Below are 19,961 nucleotides of genomic sequence, written 5' to 3'. Positions count from 1 at the left end.
TAAGGACTCGTCGACGAGATGACGTGTCTTGTCAACGAATCTGAGGCTATAAATAGTGAAAATCTGGATTAATTTTCAGAATTTGGTGCAGCAAACACACACACACACACACACACACACTCTCTCTCTCTCTCTCTCTCTCTCTCTCTCTCTAAAACGTTTTCCATTCCTTCTCTATTCGATCCCGATTCCATTTCTCGCCGGATTGAAGATCTGAGGCTACCACGACGCTCCTGGCGATGTTCTCTACAAGTCTGCTGGAGCTGATCATTGGAGAAGTTGGTTTGGAATTCATCCCAAACTCAGCGTAAGGTGTTTTATTTAGAATATGCTTTCCCTGCAGTTATGGAAAAGACTGTATGCAAGAAAATACTAATGTTTTGTTATGGGGGATGTTGTTTTCATGGTGTTGGGTGGAGAACCCTGCGAGTGTAGGGCCAGAGTTCAGTAGGGGCTTTTCAGAAACTAAGCAAGGGAAATATGCTATGCTAGGAGTTTTACGATATTAGCAGAGATTTTTATATATACCAGTTTATTATCCAACATTTATAGAATAAGAGTTTTCAAAGCTTGTGTGGCCTGAGTAGACATTTAATTGATATAAAACCTATATAGCTTTTTACAGCATATCATACTATACAGTATTTACAGATAAAGATTGATGCTATCAAAGTATATTTGAAAACAGTTTATTATAAATGTTTATCCAGATCAGTATACATATACATAAGTTTATTTAGATTAGTATATTACGGTTTATTCAGAATCAATACATTACAATTTTTATACATATAAATTTATATAGTATTTACAGTATGCCATGTTTTCCTAAATGCCATAACACTCAGAGTATATAGACAGATAATGCAGACATATTATATAGACAGATTATACAGTATAGCATCAAGATGCTACAGTTATACAGATATTACAGTATTTACAGTACAAAATTATAGTGTTACGGTTATTTTGGAAACATGATGAAAACAGAAAAAGAGTATATATGTATGTATATATATATAGTATTAGATCCCTGTAAAAATATTACAGATAGATATAGATATAGAATATAGAGCACGGTACCGTTGCTAATACAAATAGAGTGCAACCACATATCTCAGATAGTGTGTGGGTACCGTCAACTGTGCTCGAAGAGGATGCAGCTCCCTAGTTCGCTGGGGTGAGGGGGCCAGTTTGACGCGGTAGCATCCAGTCCTGCACCTAGGAGAGTATGCAGTTTGGCCGGGCTGAGGTAGTATAGAGTATAGTGACTTATCTGGAGGGATGACCAGATTAAGTCCGGCCTACGGGCCGCACAACCCTGTCATGATGGGTCAAATCATGACATACAAAGTTCCAGTGATAAAGCATAGTTATGTATATGTATACAGTTTTACAGTATTTGATAAATATAGTATGATATTAGCTGTATGAAAAGTAGAAAACTCAGATGATACACTTATGCTTTAAACTGGGAAGAATGTAAGATATGCTTTACAGATTTATCCTTTTTTACAGTTCAGATGTTATTTAAAGTATATGTAACTTAGTCACCACACACTAGTAATAGCATATTTCCACTTACTGAGCGTCGACTCACCCCATGAATTTAACATTTTTTAGGTGAGCCAGCTAGGCGAGCAAATCAGGCTCGTGGATAGAGAGTTTACTTGGTTACCCTGGTTATAGGGTAAGTTTGTACAGGGTTGTGTTTTTGGGATAGATATTTCTAGAGAGAGATGTATTATATAGCTATGGTTTAGAGATACAGATTCCTAGTATTGTATGGTATTTACGATTGTATGACTTATGTTTCCGCTGCGTAGGTATGATTATTATATACAGGATTACCCCGGTGCCTTCTGAGGCCCAAGTTTCATAGCAAAGGGTATCAGAATAGTTCATATGTGAAATAAAAAAAATAAAAAAAATAAAAAAAAATAAAAATGATATGAATTTGAGGTCGTTACAAGAAAGATTCCCGCATATCCCTGTGCATCTTTGTGCTCCTTAGATGCATTGTATATAGAGAGAGAGCGATGTGCCTCTTCTAGGATGGTTCGTTTAATCTTAGCATCATTTGGTACACATATCCTGGTGTGAAATATCAACACCCCATCATCTGAGACATTGAAATCTACATTCAACCCATCTTGTATTCCATTCACAATCTCTGCCAGCTCTGCATTTTTCATTTGAGTTGATCTAATCCTTTCCTATAAGGTTGGTTGCACTACCAGGTTAGCAATGAACGGCTGGTGATTTCCTTCCACTGCACCCAACCTTTCCTCGTCCATCCCAACCTCATGATGAACCCCAATTGCTGAAACTGATGCAGGCACTGACTTCCAACTCAAAGCATCAGCTACCACATTCGCTTTTCTCGGATGGTAACTAATGGTACAGTCGTAGTCTTTAATTAGCTCAAGCTATTTTCGTTTCCTCATATTCAACTCCTTCTGGGTGAAGAAGTTTTTGAGACTCTTATGATTAGTAAAGATCTCGCACTTTTTACTGTATAGGCAGTGCCACCAGATCTTTAATGCAAACACCGCTACTGCTAGTTCCAAGTCGTGCATAGGGTAGTTCTTCTTGTACTCCTTGAGTTGGTGAGAAGCATACACAATAACCTTTCCCTGCTGCATCAAGACACACCCAAGTCCTTTTAGAGATGCGTCACTGTAAATTACAAAACCACCATCCCTTGATGGAATGGTCAATACTGGGGCTGTGACTAGTCACTGCTTCAATTCTTGGAAGCTCTGCTCGCACTCACTAGTCCATTCAAACCTACTGCTCTTTCTCGTAAGCTATGTCAAAGGACCTGACAGCCTAGAGAAACCCTCGACAAACTGGAGATAGTACCCTACCAGACCCAAGAAACTTCTAATCTCATGCACGTTCTTTGGTCTTGCCCAATCAACTACCGCCTTTACTTTGCTCGGACCCATTGAAATTCCTTCCCTAGACACTACATGTCCTAGAAATGCAATCTTTTCCCGTTAGAACTAGAATTTCTTGAATTTAACAAATAACCTCTTCTCTCTGAGTACCTGAAGTACCAGCCTCAAATGAGCTTCATGCTATGCATAACTCTTCAAATAAACCAGGATGTCATCGATGAACACCACCACAAACTGATCTAAGTACTCATGGAACACTCTATTCATCAGGTCCATAAATGCTGCTGGTGCATTTGTCAAACCAAACAGCATAACCAGGAATTCATATTGGCCATATCGGGTTCAAAAAGCTATTTTTGATATATCCTCTGATTTCACCTTCAGCTGGTCAAAAAAATCATCTATACTAGGTAACAAGTACTTTTTTTTCACTGTCACCTTATTAATTTCCCTGCAGTCGATGCACATCCTCATCGACCCATTCTTATTCTTTACTACCAACATCGATGCTCCCCAGGGTGATATGCTTGATCTGATGAACCCCTTGTCAAGAAGTTCTTGTAGCTGCTCCTTTAGCTCCTCTAATTTAGCTGAGGCCATTTAGTATGGAGCATTGGAAATCGGTGCTGTCCTCGAATTCAACTCGATGGCAAACTCCACGTCGTGATCAGCAAGCAACTCCGGTAAGTCCTTTGGAAAGACATCTGAGACTTCTCTTATCACTAGGATATCCTCCAGCTTAAGTTCCTCCTTTGGTGCTTCTTTCACAAATGCAATGTACCCTTGGCAACCCTCCAGAATTAACCTTCTTGCCTAAATTGCCGAAAGGATCTGTGGTTCAGAGCACATACACGACACGATGAAATTAAATTCCTGCTCTCCTAGAGGTCTAAACACTACTTTTTTCTTGTGGCAGTCTATACTCGCATAGCTGACTACTAGCCAATCCATCCTCAGAAAAATATCGAATCCATGTATATCAAAGATGATTAGACTAGCAGCCAACCTTCTCCCATGAATCTCCACTAGGTAGTATCTAACCACCCTATTGCATACAACGACCGATCCTGTCAATGTGACCACACCTAGCTCGGCCTTTAACGATTGAGTCTCTATTCTGCACATTTAACAAACCCCCTAGATACAAACGAGTGGGTCGCACTTAAATCAAAGAGCACAACAACTTTATTTGAAAGCACATAAATGTTACATCTCTTGCGTGCTCGGCGTCACCTAGAGTCATAGAATACACCCGCACCTGAGCGGTGTCCCTCTGGTGACCACCTCGGGGTAACTGATTACCTCTCCCATATTGATGCTGTAGGGGTATGTAATTCAACATCGCGTGGCAGTCCTGCGCTTGATGTCCTGCCCTACTGCATCGGTACTAGGTATATGTTCCAACCCTACATTTGCCCCAATGCCCCTTATGGCATCTGAGATATATAGGATGCTGAGAATTCCCCTGAGGGGCTCGAGATCCCATCTCTTGTCGCTGGCCCATGAAATTACTAGGCCGCCTCCATGAACTTTGGCTAGAGCTGGACTAGAAACCCTGAGGCAAAAGCCTCTTCTTCTGATTTGCTGCTCTCTCCCCCTCCTGAATACTGGCCTCGACTGCCATGGCCCTGTCCACCAGCTCATAAAAGCTTTGTGTCAATAATGCCACTACCTATGAGCGTATTCCCTGCCTCAGACCTTTTTTAAACATCCAAGCCTTCTTCGACTCATCCGGGACCATATGCAGAGTGAAACGAGATAGCTCCACAAACTTGGCCATATACTCCTACACAATCATGGGCCCCTAGGTCAGATGCAGGAACTCCTCTGTCTTCGCCTCTCTAGTGGCAATAGGGAAATATATGTTGAAGAAAACCTCTCTGAAGCGACTCCAGGTAAATAGATGCATACCCTGGGCACTGTTCCTCCACCAGCTTAGCCGATCTCCACCACTTCTTTGCTTCCCTCACCAACTTAAAGGTGGCAAACCTCACGTTCTGTTCCTCTGTGCACTCTAGCACGCCTAACAACTCCTCAATCTCCTGAACCCAATCTTCAACTGCAATCAGGTTCGCTCCTCCAGAAAATGCCAGCGGATTCGTTTGGGTAAATGGTTGGAACGTGCAGCCCCTATTCGCCAATAGTTGATCCTGCTCTCGGGAATCCCTCTGAGTTTCCTTCCTAGCCTGACGTGCTATACTACATAGAACTGCTGAGGAATCGGCATCATCTTCGCTGGAGGTCTCCATATGATTATCCCCTCCAACCATGACATCCTTTCCCCTGGGATCCACCCTGAAGATAGGATAGAAACGACTTAGAAATTCCACATTTATCATGGACGATGCAAGTATGGAATGACTAAAAATTAAAACATATGAGTTTGCAGTTAAAGGAATCATTTATACACTTCTGTTACAAAACTGCCAAGGTACTGACCTTTAATTATAATGTTGACACTATGTACATACTCCTCCAACCTAAAGTTCCCAACCTAAATTTCCGAGCTCTAGTCTCTCAACCTAGAGATGAAACCATCGATGGATTTACCATGGTTTTCCTGAAATTGTCATTCTAGGAAAAACACAGAAAACCATCGAAAGATCACCGTCTCTAAACTTCTAGACTAAAACCCAACCTAACGTACCCATTCTTATCCTTAACTTATCTCCACCTATACTCTAATAATTATCAACCATCAAATTCTGTAGAACCTAGCAAACCTAGGCTCTGATACGACCTGTAATGCCCCGACCAGCCACGTGGGCCTGGGGTGCTACTTTAATGACATCTGTGTACCTGATACCATAGTCATTATAACATTGCAGCAAAAATTAATAAAATAGTCTCCATAATCCATTACAAGAGTTCTATGATACTAACATACATCAGAGTCTCGCAATCCTCATAATACAAACCATAAGACAATACTAAAACTAACTCAGTCCATACACTCATAATACATATTCAGGGCTTCAAACCTAACTTAAATACAGTAGAGTTCTTACTGACACTCACAAAAAAAAAAAAAAAAAAAAAATCTAACTGGTTATCAACCCGCCCTGGAGTTCTCTAACCTCAACCTTGAGATGGTCCTGAAAAGATAATTTGTATATTGGGGTGAGACACTTCTCAGTAAGGCAGATTAAGTTAACATTAGTGTGTGGTCAGCATGCATTAGGTGTTTACAAAAAACATCCATCCTTCATTTAACTGAAAATAGCATTTATACATTGTACTCTCTTTATACTGCTGAAAATACTCATCTTATTTTCATGATATAAACAATTTAGTAAATAAATAACATCATTTACATAAATCTACAAATATGCATAAAAGACATTCCCTGTGACTAATGCCATTTACTTCCCCTATGGCATGGGTTGTGCAGCTCGAAGGCTGGACCAAGCCTAGGGTGATCAATCCAGACAAAGTCAAATCATACGTCTACATCTAACTCCGACTACACAGGCATCCACAACTTGCTTGCAGGATTCCGATTGCCCTACCACATCCTGGAAGTCCGGGCTTCTAGGGAAGGTACACCCTCTCCTAAGGCTAATCGGCCGAGACCACCCTACACTTTCATCTAGAACAGTGTGGGCGCACATGGACAAATACTAAATCTCTAACAACAGTACTGTGCTCATAACATAACTGGTCCTCAAGGTTCCTAAAGTATATCATGCAATTTAAGTAATAAAAATTGTATTTCCACTCATTTCATATAAAATCTGTCATGTTAAAAAACTTGGCCCCCGATTGTCATATACCTCTTGGCTCACAACCGCTATATCAAATCCTGGCCCTCGCAGTCATCATATAAAACTCGGCTTATAGCCGCTATATCACATCCCGGCCCTTGCCGCCGTCATAAAAAAAAACCCTTGTGTTTTCACAAACAGTTCTAGTATTTCACAAGCAGTTCGAATATTTCACAAAGATTTCCATTATTTCACAAATATTTCCAGCATTTCACGAACATTTCCATAAACTCAGTTATACAATAACTTTGAAACATTGTCCATTTGCTACACAATTTCAGTATACAGTATATCATATTTATAATGTTAAACCAAACTTTTGACCATTCATTTTTACTCAAAATACCATATCATATATCATAGGTTTGAAAATCCATTTTGAATGGTTGGTTTTTGAAATGACAATTGAAAATATAAATATACATATACATATACATATATATAGCATTTTAATCAGTTCCATTTTAGTAAAAGTCCTGACTTGACTTAATCCCCTTACCTGACTTACTAGAAAGCCTTCTGAAACCCTAGATCCACGCCCTGAGGCGTTCCAAGTTCAAAACCCTGAAATACATTTTCCCCAAATTAATCATCCCCACCCACAGAATACTTTTCATTAAACATTCCCTAAGTTCCCTATACTTCAAATGAACAATAAAACTCCAAAAATACCTACTTACCATGGTTTTGGAATGGCGCCTAAAAAGTCCCCGTTCAAAAAATCTACTCCGCTAGACTTGTAGAGAATTTCCCTTATATCTTCGTGGTAAATTCCGATCATCGAATCTGGTGACGAACGGTGAAGAATTGTAGAGGGAGAGTGAGGGGCGCTGGTTAGAGAGAGAAAGAGAGAGAAATTGTGATTTCTTAATCCTTAAGCAACTAAAATATCTATTTATAGGCCGTTGACTCCGCCAACTTCATTGACAAAATGGTGCCTTCGTCGACGAACTATAGAAGGATGTTCATCAACGAAGGAATGAGTTCGTTGACGAATTGTGAAGCTTGAAATTTCTCTCAGCATTTCCTCGTCAATGATGCCTGAACTTCGTCGATGAATTGTAGAAGGAACTTTGTCGAGGAAAACAGGGAGTTCGTGGACAAATCCTGCTTTTATCCTTTAAAAAATTTCATTACTTCTTTTCTTATTTATTTGCTTTATCTTTTCGGTTCGGGTTTCTACATTATGTCTGATGCTATTAGAAATTGTTGAATTAGTTTGAAGATCCATCTACTTACAAAGACAAAGTCGTTGCCACTGATCTACCTACATCTCCAAGAGGTGCAGTTGGCCAGATTGTGTTCCGTGCTGATGATGCTAAAGCATGGCATGCACAAGGAAAGAGTGTCATCCTGGTATACTCAATTTTCGTTTTAAATTTTAATTTCCATATTCATTTAAAAATTTTAATTTGGTATGAGATGATGCATATTTCTGGTTGGGCTAGCTTCTTACAAGATGGCATTCCTGTCCACAAAACCCATTTGATATGAAAAAGGAATTTTTGGATTTAATTGTTCTGGTCGTGTGGTAATGTAAATACATGGCACTGCTTTGAATAGAAACAACTTGTGTGAACTAATCATCTCAATTCTTTATCCCCATGCTGTCTTTGAACATAATCTTTACATGGTTTTTGATTCAACTGCCTAACTAGAACTCTTTCACGATATACATGGTTAAAGGTAAGGACAGAGACCAGCGCAGAGGATATTGGTGGAATGCATGCAGCTGCTGGGATCTTGACAGCTAGAGGCAGCATGACATCTCATGTAGCTGTTGTAGCCCGTGGATGGGGAAAGTGTTGTGTTTCTGGTTGTTCTGACATCCGAGTCAATGATACTGAGAAGGTGAAGTATTGAACATTCTCAATTTTCAATCATTGCAGGTTATTTTTGCCAGAAGAAAAGGAGAGGGAGGGGGTTTGCTTTATAGAACATGGAGAGTTCATTTAGTCTTTAGTTGATAATGCAGGTTGTTATGGTTGGGGACAGCGTCATTGAAGAAGGGGAATGGCTTTCACTCAATGGGTCTGCTGGTGAAGTGATCTTAGGAAAGAAACCTCTTTCTCCTCCAGCTCTAAGTGGTGATTTGGAGATTGTCATGTCTTGTGCTGATAAAATAAGGTGGCTCAAGGTATCATTTTTTCATTTGTGTATCAGGAGGCCTTTATTTAATAGCATAATTTGTTGTTGGAAATTTCTTGTTTGATAGTATAACTTTGTTATAGGTTATGGCAAATGCTGATACACCTGAAGATGCACTTATAGCAAGAAATAATGGTGCCCAAGGGACTGGACTATGTAGGACAGAGCACATGGTAAATCTATAATCCATACCACCATCGTCATTGTCTCCATCATCTTCATTCTTCTTCTTGTTCTTCTATGACCCTTACAAACCATGGGGCATTATGATATCCCTTATAATCAAAAGATCACCATGTAATTGGAAACTAAGAACTATAAATTCTGCAATCCACTCAGCGGTGTTGTGTTGTAAGTATATACCTATCAATGTTAACTGGAAACTAAGAACTATAAATTCTTTTATCTGCTTAGCAGTGTTGTGTTGTATCTGGCAGAGTTACCTTCAAGTTTATTGACACTTTTTTATGTGTTGGGGCATTTCAGTTCTTTGCGTCAGATGAGAGGATAAAGGCTGTTAGAAAGATGATAATGGCGGTCACATCTGAACAGAGGAAGATGGCCCTGGATCTTTTACTGCCCTATTAAAGATCTGATTTTGAAGGCATATTTCATGCAATGGATGGTATATTTTCCTTCCATCAGTTTACCTTTTTGATGTCATTTAAATATTTGTCCTGTGGCCCAGCAATGAAGGGATAGCATCATCCCACCTACATACAATGCTAAAAAGCTGGAGTCAGTGGTGTAGTTTGCATGAATTTAACTTACTGAATGTTTTTGATAATTTTCATATCTGTATGAAGTGCATTGCTTGAATTTCAGGACTTCTAGTGACAGCCCGTGTAGTAACCCGACTAATTATAGAAATTAAATAATAAATAAAGGAGGAAGAAAAGGAAATTGAACAATTTTCTCGGGCTCGTTTATGCGGACGCGTGTCTTTTCGATGAGAATTTACTGAGGGGCTGATTTCAGGACCTAAATTTTGTCGACGAGAGTCATGTGTTCATCAACGAACATCCTTCTTAGTCTCGTTGATGAGGTGATGTGACTCGTCAACGAGTTCACGTGGAGAGCACTCTATATATATAGTCAAAATCAGGTTTCAGTGAGAGAAATTCATTTTCTCTCTTTTCTTTCTCTCTCCTTTTCTCTACAATTCTCGCCCCGTTTCTCCCCATTTCGACGATTAGAAGCCACCACGTTGATCCTGGAGAGATTCTCTATAAGTCTACTGAAACAGATTGTTAGTTTGGCCAACTTGGGCAACATCCCAAAACCAGGATATGTAGATTATTTTGGGGTATTTTTAGTATTACCAGGCTTACCTGAGTTTAGATTTTGTGTTGTATGGAAATATACTGACGTTTTGTGGAATAAATTAGGATGTTATGAGTTCCGGACTAGGGTGTTTTTGGGACCCTGCAGACATGGGTTGAGGACTCCAGTGAACATTTCTAGGAGCTTAGGTAAACTATAGTTCACAAAATTACGAGTATGTAGGTTCGGAGAAATACAGTTGATTTATTGGAAATATGTATATATGTATTATTTCAGGATTTTGGGGATAGTACGCCGTGAGCGTAAGCATAAATTTGGAGGTGAGTCTCCCAACCGGTTAGGTAAGGGAAATATGTTATGCTAGTAAATTCAGAAATATTATCACTCAATTATTGCATTTGTTTATTAAGGTACATGGTATAAATTATACAATTTTTCAGATTTTAAAATATGAGTTTTATTAATTGTGTGGCCTAAGTAGATATTTGTTTAGTACAAAGTTTATATAGTTTTTCAGAATATCATGATTTACAGTGTTTTTGCATAGAAACATGTTTTACTAGATTTTACAGAATTATGAATTACAGTGTATATATAGATAGATATATTTTACAAACAGATATTATACAGACAAATATATTTTGCAAACAAATATATATACAGACAGACATATTTGATAGTATTAACAGAATACCATGATTTCCAAAATTTCAAAACCATAACACTTAGATAATTCAGTTCATTCACTCAGAAATTACAGCTCAAGTATTATAGTTATTTCAGTTTAGATATTATAGTGTTTTCATATCAGATTTATAGTGTTATTGTTATTTTGGAATCATGATGAAACAATAAGATAATTATATATATTAGTACTATACAGTATCATATCCATGATGAATTATTTCAGATAGATTCAATTAGCAAAGCACGGTACTGTTGCTAGTATAGATCAGAGTGCAACCACACATTTTAGATAGTGTGTGGATGGTTTTCATCAACCATGCGTGGAGGGATTGCAGACTCCCCAGAAGACTAGGTTGAGGTGGCCGGTTTGACGAGATAGTTATCAGTTCTGAGCCTAGGAGAGGTTGTAGTTTGGCCGGACTGAGGATTGGTAGAATACAGTTGACTTACCTATTAGCTAGGCCAACCAGGATTAAGTCCCACCTACGAGCCGCACAACCTTGTCATGAGAGGTTTAATCATGACGTATAGTTTTCCAGGGTAAACATCTCAGTTATGTATATATATTCAAATTTACAGAATATCAGTAGATATAGTATGATACTAGAAGTATGAAAAAGTAGAAAAACTCATATATTACAGTTATACTTTAAACTATGATAGATGTAAGTTATACTGTATATTGATTTACCAGCTTTTATAGTTTCATATATTGTCAGTATAATATTTACGAAACTCAGTTGCCACACACTAATAATAGCATATTTCCTCTTACTGAGCGTTGTCTCATCCCAGTGATTTAACATTTTTTAAGTGATCCAACTAGGCGAGCAGATCAGACTTGCAGATAGAGAAATCTTTTGTACTGCACTGTTTATAGGGTAAGTGTATTTAGGGGATTGTATTTTTTGAGTAGATGATACGAGGGTGATGTGTAAACAAGTATGTATGGTTTGGAAACACTGAATTCTGGTATTGTAAATATGAGTGTATGACTTTATGTTTTCCGCTGCATAGGTGTGTCAATTTGTGTACAAGGATACCTTAGTGCCCATTTGGGGCCTGAGATGTTATAGCAGATATTACAAGGATATCATAGTAATTTATATTCTTTTAAAAAAAATGGTGTAATTTTTGGGTCGTTACAGGGCGACTATTAGATCCTCCTCTTCATGAATTTCTTCCAGAAGGCAATCTTGAACAAATTGTTAGTGAACTTACCACAGAAACTGGAATGATTGAAGATGAGGTTTTCTCTAGAATTGAGAAATTATCAGAAGTAAATCCCATGCTTGGTTTCCAAGGTTGTATGACAAATGATTCCCCTTCAAACTCTCTTCTTTTTAAAAGTTTGATGTATATACATACATACATTCATACATACATATGTATATATATGTTGAGAAGCTTTTGGCAAGTGATAATAATCAATTGCTCATATGCTTTCTTGGTTGTCTATCAATTTACAAGACCTAGTGTCATTAGAGCCACATCATTGTCGATTTTCAGCTTACTCAATAATATATAAATGGTGTAATGAGAAGCAGAAATATAAAAAGGTATTAATATTGGAAAAGTTAATCTTATTCCTAGATCAATTCTAAGTTTCTATGTGTTAGCCTAACAAGGCTTAAAATCTTGTTATCTTATTTTGATGCTAACAAACAAGTGAAATTTAATGTAATTGTGTGAGTAATGATATTTCAGGATTCATATATGTGAAAGTAAGGTCAAAGTGCCCACAAGGATCAAACATGATGGAAGCAAGGTTAAAGTGCTCACAAGGATCAAATGAAGCTTAAATGAGCCAAGACATGAATTACTTGTTGAAGAACATGAGGACATGAATAAGTTGTTGAAAGCCAAGGCATATTAAAGTCAAAAGATTCAAAGAAAGGCAAAGTAAGAAAGCTTAAAGAATATGGAAGTTTGAAGAAAATATGGATTCAATCAAAGGACAAAGCATGAAGACTCAAGAACTTAGAATGTTAATATTTTAGAAGTCTCATGTAAGTGCTTTAATGTCTAAAATATCATTTGAAATATTTTGAAGCTCTTAGGTTAACTTCTTAGACCTAGATACTTTTTAAAATACCTGAATAATATTTTTATATGGTCAAAAATTATTTTAAAAAGGTTAAAATCATTTTTGGAATAAAGAGCACCAAAAAGAGTTTTTTTCCCAAATGCTGTCAGTTTTTATATAGCCGCATTGAGGTGAATTTTTCTCTATCAAGAACTTATTATTTTAAATAGTGATAAACACAAAAGTTATAGTATTTTCTCTTAGCTTTCGTTTGACACCAAGATCACCTAATTTGGAGTCATATAGAAAAAGTTATGGCCAAAACACTGAAATGAGGTCACTGCTGTCAGACATTTAAAAATTGTTCAACGGGCAAATTTTTGAAATTCGAATGTTTTAAATTATAGCCGTTTGAACCTTAAATATTCTAATAAATAGGGAAATTCTTTAAGGAAACTTTTTCAAGTTTGAAAGCCTATAAATACATGGTTTTGCAAAACAAATAAAAAACTAAGAATTGAAAAATCTGTTTTGAGAAGCTGAAAGTATTCTTGTTCTTCCTAAGTTCTCTTGCTCACTCATTGGAAAATTCTTTTGCTGAGAACTCTGAAGTGTTGATCCTTCTTCCTTTGAATTCCTACTGCTAATCCTCTTCTAAGAAGGATATTGGTGAATTCTACACTTGAGCTTTATTCTATTTCCTATTGATATTTTACATTTAAGTATATAGTGCTGAAATTGTACTAACTTGCTCTTTGAGAGAGTATACTTGTACGCAGATTCTATTTTATGTTTCTTGTAGTTCATTGACGTTCCAAGGTGTTTGGATCGTTGGCTAAGTAAGGGGATATTGCTTAGAGAGGCAGACTCTAACCTATGTAAGGAGCGACCGAACGAGGGAATATCATTTGGAGAAGGCAGACTCTAGCCTTAACCAAGGAGTGTTGTAATCGGTTTTGTTCCACCCGTCAATGGAACAGGTTTAGTGAATCCTTTGGTGGTTTGCCAAAGGCGAGGACATAGGCTGGGTATAAGTCGAATCTCGTAAAAATCTCCGTCTCACTCTCTCTTTCCCTATTCTTTAATTTCAGTTCATATACAACTGCGTGGATGATTTAAATATCTAAATTATACATACTATGCATATTTGGAAATCAAGTAAACTTAAAATCCAATTTTGATTTGGGTTGCGGAAACCGAAAGGGAGTACGTTGGTTACACCATATCTTGTGGAAACCATACGGGAGTACGTTATTTGGTTAACACCCCAAAGATAAATTTACCAAGAGTTTATTTGAATTCTAAATATTTGGAAAGAGTGATTGGATTTATTTATACAGGGCTTTACTTCAGTAAGCATAAATTATAATTCATAATCACAGGGCTTATATAAACAAATAAACTATCTCAAGATCTTATATTACCAAATTGCTGAATACTTTATATCTTGGTGTGGTTGTTTGTTGTTTAACTTGTACTTGGCAAATAAATTGATTATTTGCTTTGAAGATTGTGTTTAATTGATTACATAAAAGAACTAAGTTCTTGATTGATTAAGGAATTAAAAAATAAGTCAAGAATTGGTTAAAATAAATAAAAGAAGTTTAAGGTATTTTAAAAGGAATTAAAAGAAACTTTTAGAATCCAATTCACCCCCCCTCTTGGGAAGCTATTCCTAATTTCACTATGAAAATAAGGATAAGAAGAATTGAAATCTGTTATTGAATTTCTGATGTGGCCTGTGGTCTTAAAAGGCTATTAATACTCCTAATACCCTAAAAAATCCATCACCCTTCTAGACAACTCAAAAAATCTTGAAAAAGAAAGTAGAATAAGCCTAAAACCATGGCTTAAGATCATCACTAATATATTGAATTCTGTAGTTGAATTTCAGATGTAGCCAGTGGTCTTACAACGGTATTCATACTCCAAATACCCAAAAAAATTTAGCACCCTTCTAGACAACTCAAAAAATCCTGAAAAAGAAAATAGAATAAGCCTAAAATCATGGCTTAAGACCATCACTAAAATATCATAAAATCTTTATACGTCTCAATAAGAAACAAAAATCATATTAAAGTGGAAATTAAAAAAAAAAAAAAAAAATTTGCTAACAGGTTGTCAAAATTACCAAATTTGGGGTCCAAAAAGGTTTCAGTCCTGTACATGAACTTACTTTTTGACCTACTTTGATATAAAAACTTGTTAAGAAAGTCAAACATTCTAACCTACTTTTTGACCTACTTTGAAGATGATTTCTACTGAGTTGTTGAACAGTGTTCTTTCAGGAAAGAACTTAAAGGGTCCAATCCCATCCGAGCTAAATAAGATGGAGGGCTTGACAGAGCTATAAGTATTATGTCTTAATATGTATGTGTGTGTGTGTATATAAATATGTGTGTATGTATGTGTCAATGGATGTATATCTAACTTTCTTAAAATCCCATTCCAACCAACATTTCCCATTCAATTTCTTAAAATTCTGCTACATGAACAAATTTAACTTCAGAAAATTTATATGAATGTTTCCATGTATTAAGAAATTGTCAAGCACTTATCTCAATTTGCGATTACATATGTACGACAAAAGTGATAAACTTAATCCCAAATACACCAACCTCAATCAAGTCTAAGTGCTCCAATTTATTAATATAATTTTTTCCTATTAAATCATACCCCAGCCTGTCTCTCTTTGCAACCTAATTTCACATCTATTTTTATCATCTACTTCCATCCGCAACACTTTCAATTTAAAGTCATGTCACACTTTCAAATGTCTATCCCAAGAACACCTTTGACTCGCCTTTAGGTCATCTAGTTCCACATAGAAAAAGAGAGATTTATATACATACACACATACACACCCACACACATATAGAGAAAGTGTGATGTATACACTCAAAACACAAGAGCACATATGATCTAACCACATATTCAATAGATAGGTTGCTATGGTCCGCAAAATGGAATGGGCAAGGCATAGAACAAAAGAATAGGAAGGGGTGTCATTCCAAGGCAAATTATGTTGGTGGTATCCCAATAAATGTGGAATAGAAAATAGATGACCATTTCAAAAATTTACGAAGGGAATATGTATCCTAGCTATTTCATATTAGTTTGAACTTTTAACAACTCGCGTATGTTACCTTATAATAAAACCCACTTTTACTTCGTCAACTATTGTGCGCTTAATTGTCTTAAGCTCATTGAACATCTATATGATGTAAAAATTTTGTGAATTGCATGCTTTTGTGACTTGTAGGCTTGGGAAACGTTCTATTTACAGACAACATGCTGCTGAAAATTTGTTAAATTTTTTCCAAAATAATTAAAGTCATATACTATATTTGTGAGAATGATTATAGTGTGTTGAATGTTAAACCATTTTTGAAAGGATGAGTGAAATTCAAATGAATTTTGAACTTTATCTCTAAATTTACTTTTGCATATGCTAAGTGAAAATCATTGGTCTAGAGAAGGGAACAAAGTGGCAGATGCCTTCGCTCGACAAGGTGCTATGGGGATGAATAGTTTGTTTACAAATTATAGTCAACTCACTAGAGTTAACAATGATTTGTATAAATTGGAGAAGATGTGTACAACTTATATGAAGTATGTTTAACTGATTTTCTTTTGGTTTTAGCTTATGCTTTATGTTGTTTATCTTTTATTTTATTTTGCTGCGTGAGTTTTGTTTTGTAGGTCCTATTTTGTTTTGTTTTGTTTTGTTTGGACTTGTAACCCAGTTTTTGGCTGGATGTTGGTGTTGTTCTTTGGGAGGTTTTTAACGTGTTGTCTTTTGTTATCTCCCATTGATTGTCTTGTAACCACGGTATTCTTCCGCCAAAAGTGAGGGGTTATCAATAAATAAATGGAGGTGTCGCCTTTTTTTTTTTTTCTAAAAAAAAAATAGAAGTGAAAATTCTATCAATCATGGACTCATTTGCATTATTTGATTATTATAGTTGTTTTTGTGTCCTAAGGAAGTCATGTAAACCATGAACGTCACATTCTATTTTTTCATAAAACTATATTTTGATATAGATTGTTTGTGAGATGCATAAACACATTATATTGTTTAATGCTTATTATATGAAACTCTTGTGCACTCATAAAATTCATTACTGGTTGGATTATTGTGAACTATTTATTGTAAACACCTAGATTTGGAGCATACCTTTATGGAAAATATTCTATTTACAGACGAAATACTGCCAAATTTTTTCTAAATGATAAAACTTAGCTATTTAAAATTATATCATTTTTTTTAACTATGTCTTAATGTCCGATTATTTTACTATCAAATCATTGATACTTATAACACGTACACATATATGTTCAAAAATCGTATACTAATTTTTTTATTATTTATAATTCTTAATTTGTAGGATTTGCGGCTGTCACAACATCAACACGATGCCATGCACTACAGTCGGATGCAGCTTTTGATTATTATTTTTGTATTTTTTTTTGTTATCTAAATAGATGAAATTTCTGTATTTTAATTTGAATTTGTATAATGTATTTGTATTTGAATTTGAGTTTTGAATTTTTTTGTATTTTTTTTGTTATCTAAATAGATGGAATTTCATTATTTTAATTGAATTTGTATAATGTATTTGTATTTGAATTTGAATAAGAATTTTGAATAATTTATGAATTTATTTTAGTAATTATGGTTTAATGTTATGTATGCAAAAATATAATTACAGATTTTTATAGGAATTAATTATTAAAAAATATAAAATTTAAATAATTAGTGACGGTTTTAAAACCATCACTATTGTCTATTTTTTAAGTATTAGTGAAGGTTTCAAAACCTCTCTAATAGTAGAATATTAGTGACGAATTTCAAAACCATTACTAAAGCCCAAGTATTAGTGATGGTTTTGAATTCGTCACTAATACTCTACTATTAGTGACAATTTTGAAATTTGTCACTAATACTCTATTATTAGTGATGATTTTGAAACCTTTACTAATACTTTACTATTAGTGATTATTTTGAAATTCGTCACTATTACTCTACTATTAGTGACAGTTTTGAAACCTTCACTATTACTCTACTATTAGTGTGATTTTGAAATTCGTCACCACTACTATACTATTAGTGACAATTTTGAGCCGATCCAATGTAGAATTTATAGTGACGGTATTAGGGTTTTAGTGACGGTTATAATTTGTCACTAATAGTCTATTATTAGTGACGTTTTTAAAATTCGTCACTAATAATTATTAGTAACCACAGTTATGGTGACTAATTAAAAACCGTCACTTATACTTATAAAATCGTCACTAATAGATTTTGTGATTATTAGTGACGGTTTTGATCCTTCACTAATAATCTTATTTTTTGTAGTGATAGTAAAATCACATTACCAATTGCCCCCGTGGATGTAGGCATTGCCAAACCACGTAATTCTTTGTATCTTTGTTATTGCTTTGATTATAATTTGCGTGATTGTTATTCTATATATTTCACTATTGAGTATTGATTCGTATGATCGTTTTATTCCACCGTGCATTCATTTTTCACGACAACACGTAAGCTACACAATTTCTGAGAGATCCATGTAGAAGTTGCATTCATGTTTTTCACACTACAAATACATGTATGCTCTTGTAGGAATACTTTGATTTTAAATGTCATTAAATGTCACCAAGGGCATCCATTTATCGCAACCTAGCAGTCATCCTAGACTTCTCATTTTTATCTCTTTTCAAATTGAAACACTTTTGGATGTAAAAGTCTCTCAATGCATCACCAAATTTAGTGACATTCTTGTAGACCACAAAAGGCTCCAACACTACTTTCCCACTATCATTAACTCCATCAAATTGTGAGCTTTGACAAGGATTGTTAGCATGGGTGAGAACATCCAACTCCTCATTTGAACTACTCCCACCATTGCATACCTCATCAAAATGATGATTAGAAAGACTCATCATTACCATAATCATGCCCTAAAAGCCCATTGGGTCGGGTTAGCATCTTGAGATGATGGTGGCCCTAAATTAGAAGTCTATTGTGTAAGTTGAGAATGCAAGTGACTAACATTGACTATAATAGGAATACTTTTAATTCCCTTATACCTCTCAATCAATTCTAGTACTTTAGAATTAGAACTGATTATGATATTATCCCTTTTTTCTAGGACCTTGCCAAACAAAAATAGATTTCCATGGCAGAAGAAGCATAAGAATCTCTAAAAGCAATCTCACACTACAAAAAATAAGGTTATTAGTGACGGTTTTAAACCGTCACTAATACTCACAAAACCGTCACTACTAGTATTAGTGACGATTTTCAATTAGTCGCTATACTTGCCGTTACTAATACTTATTAGTGACGAATTTTTCAAACCGTCACTAATAATAGAGTATTAGTGACGGATTAAAACGGTCACTAAAAACCTAAACCCGTCACTATAGATTTTACACCGGATCGACCAAAAATCGTCACTAAAGCCATAGTATTAGTGACGGTTTTAAAACCGTCACTAATGCTCTATTATTAGTGATGGTTTTAAAACCGTCACTATTACTCTATTATTAGTGATGCTTTTAAAACCGTGACTATTGCTCTATTATTAGTGACGGTTGTAAAACTATTACTAATGCTCTATTATTAGTGATGATTTTAAAACCGTCACTATTACTCTATTATTAGTGACAGGTTTAGAACCGTCACTATTGCTTTATTATTAGTGACAGTTTTAGAATCATCACTATTGTTCTGCAGAATCGTCACTAAAGCCATATTATTTGTGACGGTTTGAGAACCTTCATTAAAACTAAAAAAGGCTATTAGTGACGATTTTGAAACCGTCACTAATACTTAAATTGGACAATTAGTAGTGAAATTAATTTTTTTCCAATTATTAATTCCTCTAAAAATCTGTAATTAAATTACATTTTCTTATACATAACATTAAACCATAATTGCAATAAAATTCATAAATTATTCAAAATTCTAATTCAAATTTAAATACAAATATATTATACAAATTCAAATTCAAATACAAATATATTACACAAATTCAAATTTAAATACAAATACATTATACAAATTCAAATTCAAATACATTTCATCTGTTCAGATAACAAAAAAAGTGAAAAGTTGCATCCGTAGTGCATGACATCGTCCTG

At 35.4% G+C, this 19,961-nt stretch overlaps 1 pseudogene; it reads left to right on the top strand.

Moving 5' to 3' along the window:
• Nucleotides 1-5,280: 5,280 nt before the first annotated feature.
• On the top strand, nt 5,281-15,165 carry LOC131148400 (pyruvate, phosphate dikinase, chloroplastic-like; annotated as a pseudogene).
• The last annotated feature ends 4,796 nt before the right edge of the window (nt 15,166-19,961 follow it).

The sequence above is a fragment of the Malania oleifera genome, chromosome 2, assembly GCF_029873635.1.
Source record: "Malania oleifera isolate guangnan ecotype guangnan chromosome 2, ASM2987363v1, whole genome shotgun sequence".
Taxonomy (NCBI): Eukaryota; Viridiplantae; Streptophyta; class Magnoliopsida; order Santalales; family Ximeniaceae; genus Malania; species Malania oleifera.
The sequence above is the reverse complement of the archived record's forward strand: the minus strand, read 5'-3'. Positions and strand labels throughout refer to the sequence as shown.